General features: G+C 42.3%; 1 non-coding gene across 1 annotated transcript; it reads left to right on the top strand.

The window, feature by feature from the left end:
* The first annotated feature begins 2,766 nt into the window (after window positions 1-2,766).
* LOC145358934 (U2 spliceosomal RNA) lies at window positions 2,767-2,958 on the top strand. The gene has a single exon (XR_013889528.1). It is a non-coding gene; the product is annotated as a U2 spliceosomal RNA (small nuclear RNA).
* Window positions 2,959-7,353: the final 4,395 nt, after the last annotated feature.

Raw genomic sequence — 7,353 nt, 5'->3', positions numbered from 1 at the left:
GTTATGGCTCAGTTCAAGCACTCCCATCTCAGAGTCTGAAGGTTCAACACTCACTCCATGGAACTATCTGAGAAAAGAGTGGGTTTTCCCTCTGTGTTGTGGCAAGCATTTATCTCTCAATCAAGTTCAGTGGTATAGGCGATCTGGTCATTATTTCGTAACAGTTTGTGGGAGCTTCCTGTAGAGGTTGTGTTTCCTACATTACTACAGTAACTGCACTTCAAAAACTGATCAATTGGCTGCAAAAAGCCAATTTTAGGGCATTCAGGGGTAACCAGGGCTGCAAAACTGCAAATCTTTTATTTTCTTCAAAAGCCACATCTATCTGTTTATTGATAACACCGTTATTCTTATAAAGCCTATCATTAACGGTACAAAGGCACATCATTGAAAGGGACGGGGGAAATAGACTGGGAACATTTTTACAACATTATAGAGAGTAATTATATTTGCTTTGGCTCTCCAAAGGAGCTATCTACTTTGTGGCATTTCTCAGCACTTTACGCAAGCGCTTTTCACTTTGTTCTTTCTTGAATATTCACCCAATTCTCAATTAAACCAATTTTGATTGGCGGAATGGTAGCACAGTGTATAGCACTGCGGTCTCACAGTGCCAGGAACCTGGGTTCGATTCCTAGCTTGGATCAGTGTCTGTGTGGAGTTTGCACATTCTCCCCGTGTCTGCGTGGGTTTCCTCTGGGTGCTCCGGTTTCCTCTCACAGTCCAAAGACATGCAGGTTAGGTGCATTGGCCATGCTAACTTTTCCCTCAGTATCCCAGGATGTATAGGTTAGAGAGGTTAATGGGGTAAATGTGTAGGATTACGGGGATAGGGCCTGGATGGGATTGTTGTTGGTGCAGACACGATGGACTGAATGGCCTCTTTCTGCACTGTAGCATTTCTATGATTCGAACTTTCATCACTATTCCCAGCTGGACATTCCATATCCTACTGCAACTAAAAATCTCCGAAAGGGTATCAACCCGTTGACCAATGAACTGGATTTTCTATATTCAAAACCTTACTAATTTGATGGTTTTATCAGAAATTTTCTTAGACTTACAAAGTATGAGTCAAGCAAAGGATGGATTGTTCTTCATGTGCCCAGAATGGGCACAGTTCCAACAACACTTGAGACATCCAAGACCAATATGACTCATGATAATTTGATCAGCAGTTCATCTCCATCTTAAACATGCATTGTCTCTGTGGGGTGAAGTGTGTTGCAACTGATTCTCTGAGAGTCCTTCTCAAAGCCACAATCTGTACCACTTAAAAGGGCAATGGCAGCAGATGCATGAAATGCTTCAAGTTTCTTTAAGTCACATTCTGATCTGACTTGGGCATTAATTACTCTTCCTTCCTTGTCAGTGGGTCAAAATTCTGGAGCTCCCTACTCCACAGAACTGTGGGAGCTCTGTCGACGCATCGACTTCAGCAGCCCATGGAAGGGGCTCACTATCAACTTCTCAGGGCAAACAAGAGGTGGGCAATAAATGTCAGTCTTGCTTACAACATCCATATTGCAAGTATGAATTTAAAAAGCTTAGGGAGTGGTGTGGTTGTGGGGAGGGAGGGAGGGAGGGAGAGCAGTGTGATTGTCAGATTTGGGAGCGCAGGTGTTGGAAGTTGGGAGGCCTGAATAGAAAGGATTAACAATGGTTCTCCTTGCTATCCAAACTTGATATTCAAGCCTTTCATAAGTACTCCTATCTAATCAAATCTTTAATAACCCTTAAGCTCTCTTTCTTGGTCAATATACACTCTCGTCTCTACACCTGTGTCAAGTGCTTTAGAACATTTTCACAGTTGCTATATAAATGCAAGTTGTTATAATGTTTGCATTGGGTTAAGTTGGAAATGGATTTGCATTTATTCTTCCGCACCTCAAGGTAAAGTTGTATCTGGAGAATGCCATTAGTGTCCACTACTCCCAGGTTAAGTATAGCTGTGGGTTACAATCAGATTATAACCCTCAATAATGTGCCTCAGCCCTGTTGTTAAATGTGTGCATTTACTATACCAGTAGACAGAGAGATTACTATATCAACGTCATTATATTGAAGGCAGATTTTGTTATCGGTTCATGTCTGCTTCATGATGGATCCAAACAAGATAAGAGAATGAGAACTATTGAACCATTGTTCTTGTCAATTCAGTGATACAGCCTCGCAATTAGATTCAATCCTCTGCTCTTTTCTCTTATAGTAAGAAGCCTCACAACACCAGGTTAAAGTCCAACCAGTTTATTTAATAGTAAACCCACAAGCTTTCGGAAACATTGTTCCTTCGTCAGGTGTGTGGAAAGTTCTGTAGAATTTCCGAAAGCTTGTGGGTTTACTATCAAATAAACTGGTTGAACTTTAACCTGGTGTTGTGAGACTTCTCACTATGTTTACCCCAGTCCAAAGCCAGCATCTCCACATCATGACTACTTTTCTCTTATCACATGAATTTTTTCTCTTCACGGGTACAACCAGGTGAGGGGCGGAGTGGTCAGTTCCATTCTCTTCTTCTCCCTCTCTTTGTTAGAATGAAACAGATTTTTTTTTCACTGAAAAAAATACACTTGCCAATTTAATGAGTATTTAACTGTTTATGGGTTGCGATCATGAAAGAAAGGATTGGACAGGTTTTCACAAGTTTCACAAAAAAAGTTACCCTAGTTACCCTGCCATCTTCAAAAGTTTGTGTAGCTACACCCCCTAGGTCCTGTGCTCCACTTTAAAACTATACTTTTAGGGATCATTTCTATAGTTTTTTCCATCGCTTCTCGGCCTTTTGGCTAAGATCAAGTGTAGTATCAACATGCTGCACTTGGTTGAAGTCATTCGGTTACATTTTAGCTTCATTTGAAGGAATTTTTTAAAGCAGCGTCTCGGCCTTTGGGCTAAGATGCAAATGAGATCAAGCCTTGGAGGAAGAGCTACACCTCCTCCAATCAGCTTGGATCATGTAGATCAAGCCCAAGGCAGGTGGTGAGAGCCCTGTCTAGTCAGCTTGGATCAGGAATGTCCCAACTTGTTGGGACTTTGAATTGGCTTTAATTTGACTTGAATGGATTGGAATAAAGTAAAAAAAACTATTTAATTTCTATTACAGCTCTTCATTCTTCCAATCAAAAGTATCAGTTCACATTTCAGGGAAATGATGGCCTAGTTGTGCTATCAGTAGACTATTAATCCAGAAACTCAGCTAATGTTCTGGGGACTTGGGTTCAAATCCCACCACAGCACATGGTGGAATTTGAATTCAATAAAAAATATCTGGAATTAAGAATCTGCCGATGACCATTGTCAATTGTCGGAAAAACTGACCTGGTTCACTAATGTCCTTTAGGGAAGGAAGTATGTTGTCCTTACCTGGTCTGGCTGACATGTGACTCCAGAGCCACAACAAGGTGGTTAACTCTCAAACTGCTCTCGGGCAACTAGGGATTGACAATAAATGCTGGCCAGCCAGTGACACCCATGTTCCACAAATAAATAACAAAAAAAAATGTCTGTGTTGTATTTTGCCTTGCAAATTAGTTCAGCTCATCAATATATCAAGAAATGGTTCTAATATCCAACTCTAGGAAACACACCTCCAAACGACCATTCACCACTGTTGTATGTTATCTTACAGCCAATCTGGTACACATGTTCCCAATATCTCTTTGATTCCAAGGACTTCAGTTTAACTATTTTTGCAGCACTCTATCAAATGTCTTTTGGAAGTCCATGTACACTGCATTAGTATGACAAGATCTCAGTGCCAGCAACGAGACAAATGACAATTGGTGATCTGATTTTGGCAGTATTGCTCAAGAGGTGAATATCAGCAAGAACGATGCAACGACCAATCTAGTTCTTCAACAGAATCGTTTATAGACACCTGAAAAACAGGGCCTCGGTTTAACTTCTCATCTGAATGGATCATTGCTTACAGTCAACAGACAGGTAAGATTTTCATCTTATTAGTTTGAGCTGGACACAGACCAGTTTGCTATCTTTCCTCAGAGTTCAGGTTTGATACTCATGAACGAATATAAAAAATCTATTTAATTTATTCAAATTCTCCCACCTGGCAGGAAGTGTTCCATTTCACGACACCACAGGTTATGAGGATGTCACCTATCTCATAAAGATAAGTACGAAATTAAGTAATGAGGAGGATGTAGGGAGTCTGCAAATGGGTATAAATAGATCAAGTGAGTGGACAAAAAAATTGGCAAATGGAGAATAATGTGGGAAAATGTGAATTTGACCACTTTTGTAGGAAGAGTAGAATAGAAATGCAGTGTGCTATTTAAATGGAGGGAGATTACAGAACTCTGAGTTACAAAGGGACCTGATACATGATCGCAGAAAGTTTGTTTTCAGATACAGCAAATGATTAGTAAAACAATTGGAATATTGTTGTTTATTGCAAAGGAATGGAATAGGGAAATTGTGATGCCATTGTACAGGGCGTTGGTGAGATCCACGGACAGAATTCTCTGACGTCATCCACGGCTGGGATTCTCCAGCCCCGCTGCTGTGAAGGGAGACGTGGCTGAGCGCCAAATTCTCCATTCTCGCTGGCAGCAGTAGTGGGGTGTACAACACCGGGGAATTCTGGCCCACATTCAGACTGCTGTGTGCAGGAAGATTCACTCAACAGATTTCTGAAATGAACCTTATGAGGAAAAGTTGGACAAGTTGGACTTGCATCCACTGGAGTTCAGAAACATAAAGAGGTGATCTCATTGAAACATAGAACATCCTGACAGGATAGATGCTGAAAGATGTTTCTCTTTGAGGGAGGGACTAGAATTAGGGGATACAATTTTAAAAAAAATGTTCTCCCATTCAAGATGGAAATGAGGAGAATTTATTTCTCTCAGAATGTCATGAGAAATTCATCTTCTTGGAGATTGACAGAGTCTTGGAATATATTTAGGGCAGTGGTGAAATAGGTTCTTGACTAAGAAGGGAGTCAAAGGTTATCAAGGGTAGGTAGAATGTAGAATTAAGGACACAATCAGATCAGCAGGCTTGAGTGCCCGAATGGCCTACTCCTACTGTTCACATGTTCAGTGATTTTTGTTTAAACATAAATAGCAAAGGAAATGTAGGTGACATTGAATTGTACAAAGCAACTAACAGCAAATCCTCATTGTAATTAAGTCAAAGGTTTTTTTATAAACAGATGGTTAATCATACTAACCAGAGGAAATATAGATGGGTGAATAGAAATGATTAGAGAATGTTCCTAAATTGTACTCTTCTCGAGAAGTGTTTTGGATTATGATATCTAATTCTGCTTCTGGGTTCCTCGATGGCTCAGTGCATGAATGCAACACCCATTATCTTCTGGGGAGTTAACTAAAAACTGAAAGTACTGGAAATACTCAGCAAATTTGACGGCACCTGTGAAGAGAAAAATAGAATGAACATTTCAGGCCAATGGCCTTTTAGAAGGACAAGGGCATCAGATGCATGGGAACATCACCAACTGGAAGTTCTCCTCCAAGTCACTCATCATCCTGACTTGGAAATATATCGCTGTTCTTTCACCGTTGCTGTGTTAAAATCCTGGAACTCCCTCCCTACCAGCACTGTGGGTGTACTTACACCACATGGACAGTAGCATTTCAAGATGGCAGCACACCTCCGCCTCCTTCAGGGCAATAAATGCTGGCCAAGTCAGTGATGTCCATATGTTGTAAATGAATGAAAGAATGAATAAAGGAAAGAGTTTTGACCTTAAATATTGTCCTTGTTCTTCTCTCCACACAAGCCACCTGATCTCACAGAATCATAGAATCCCTACAGTGAGAAGGAGGCCATTCGGCCCATTGAGTCTGCACCAACTACAATCCCACCAACCCCATCCCCTTACCGCCCTGTTAATCCCTATGACACTAGGGTCAATTCAGCATGGCCAATCAGCCTAACCCACACATCTTTGAGCTGTGGGAGGAAACCAGAGCACCCAGAGGAAACCCACCCAGACATGGGGAGAATGTGCAAACTCCACACAGACAGTGACCCAAGGCTGGAATTGAAGCCAGGTCTCTGGCACTGTGAGGCAGCAGTTCTAACCGCTATGCCATCGTGCCCCCCATGTGACTTGCTGAATATTTCCAGCATTTTCACTTTACATTGCGCGCAAAATGTACAGGCATTCAGCTTGACGACAGATCGAAATGAACCACACACAGTAACATCACTAACTGAAGCTACCTGTCATTTAGATTTATCCTATAGATATAATAGTCAGGCTGCCAACAATCCCAGATTGTCCTGGAGTTGCCAGGAATTGAAAATTCATATCCAGGACACTGTTGCAAGTAATCTGGAAACTAAGACATAGAGGTATTAAACAAAATGATCTTCCTTCATAAAGATAGAAGCAGTGTATGACCCCCATTTGGCCAGCAGACCAGCCCAGAAAGAGAATGGACTGCAAGAAAATGTGCCAAGGGTAAACAAACGTGTGTGTGTGAGAGAGAGAGAGAGAGAGCACGAGAGAGAGCAGGAGACAGAGAGGGAGCCGAGAGAGAGCACAAGAGAGAAACCACGAGAGAGAGCAGGAGAGAGCACGAGACAGAGCATGAGAGAGAGCACGAGAGAGAGAGCACAAGAGAGAGATCACGAGAGAGACCACAAGAGAGGAGCACATGAGAGACAGCACAAGAAACAGCATGAGAGAGAGCAGGAGAGGGAGAAAGCAAGCAGGAGAGGGCATGCTAGAGAGATTACGTCCACACTCAAATAATTAATTTTTAAAAATTTGTCCTTGGGGGGTGTGAGTGTCGCTGGCAACAGCTAATTACCCTTGGAGAGAAGGTAGCGAGCCACCTTCTTCATCTGTTTCAGTCCAGGGTTTTACGGGCCCTCATGCCAGGCAGGTTATTACAGTCCTGCCAATCTGAATCATGATTTATTTGGCTGCCTGTATTCACTGGGTGTAGACATGCCACAATGGAGCCATAAAGTCTTGGTGGTGTAGATACACCCACAGTGTTGTTAAGGAGAGACTCATAGAATTTTGACTCAATGACAGGGGAAGAATAGTGATATCTTTCCAAGTCAGGATGGCGAGTAACTTGGAGGGGAATTTGAAGGCCGTTGTGTTCTCAAGCATCTGCTGCTCATTTTCTGTCACATGGTAGCATTCGGAGGTTTGGAGGGCATAGTCGAAGGAGCCTTGGTGAGTTGCTGCAGCACAGCTTGTAGATGATACACAATGGCCGGAATTTTACCAGTGTGCCCGCCTCGATTCCCGGGGTGGGCTCGGCTCAGAGAACGGCATTCTCTGTTGGCCTCGGGCGGGATCATACAAATCTCAGGCGGATATCCTGGTAAAATTCCACCCATTATTGC

Source organism: Carcharhinus amblyrhynchos, chromosome 26 (genome assembly GCF_965287045.1).
Source record: "Carcharhinus amblyrhynchos chromosome 26, sCarAmb.v2.hapA, whole genome shotgun sequence".
Classification (NCBI taxonomy): domain Eukaryota; kingdom Metazoa; phylum Chordata; class Chondrichthyes; order Carcharhiniformes; family Carcharhinidae; genus Carcharhinus; species Carcharhinus amblyrhynchos.
Note: the sequence above shows the minus strand (reverse complement) of the source record. Positions and strands in the feature narration are given on the sequence as shown.